Below are 672 nucleotides of genomic sequence, written 5' to 3' on the forward strand. Positions count from 1 at the left end.
TCACCATACTCTTACAAAGGACTCCAATAGAATTTTTTTTTTGCTGATTAAACTTTCAAGATACGGTATAAGCGCGTCGGATAAATGTGATGGTGGATGCGCTTAAAAATTACCCGACTATGGATTGTCGCATGGTACGATCGTGACGCCGCTAATTGATAAGGCTGTACTTAAAATGTAACGGACGGATGCGACTTGCATTACGCTGCTAAAAGCTGTGAGATGCAAGGCATTCGGGCCTCTGATGTCGTCTTATGGCCGCTATTCCTTGCACTAGGATCGCTATATAGCACTCAACGCGCTGCGTGAGGTGGTGCCTGAGGAGGATTACAAATCAGCATTTCTGCCTGAAGCAAATAATCACCATTAGAAAGTCATTCTGCGATAGAAAAGACGAACGCAGCAATACTATGTGAATCATTGTTAACATGTTTAAATGGGTAAGCTTGAGCTTTTGCTCGTGTGGATAGTGCCAGCAAATATCTTTCACTAAGCTCATCGACACCCTTCCCCCCGTTTCAAGCAGAGAGCTGGCAAGCCGTTGTCATGGTCTTCATCTATAGCCTTTTGAAAGACGCACTCGATTTTACAGGCAATTTGTGTGATATTTTAAAAGACTCGGCGTCATTTGTCTAGTTGCTGTGGTCCAGAGTCAGCGTGTAGAAAAGCATT

Source organism: Plasmopara halstedii, assembly GCF_900000015.1.
Source record: "Plasmopara halstedii genome assembly, contig: Scaffold_1651, whole genome shotgun sequence".
In the NCBI taxonomy this organism is placed as follows: domain Eukaryota; phylum Oomycota; class Peronosporomycetes; order Peronosporales; family Peronosporaceae; genus Plasmopara; species Plasmopara halstedii.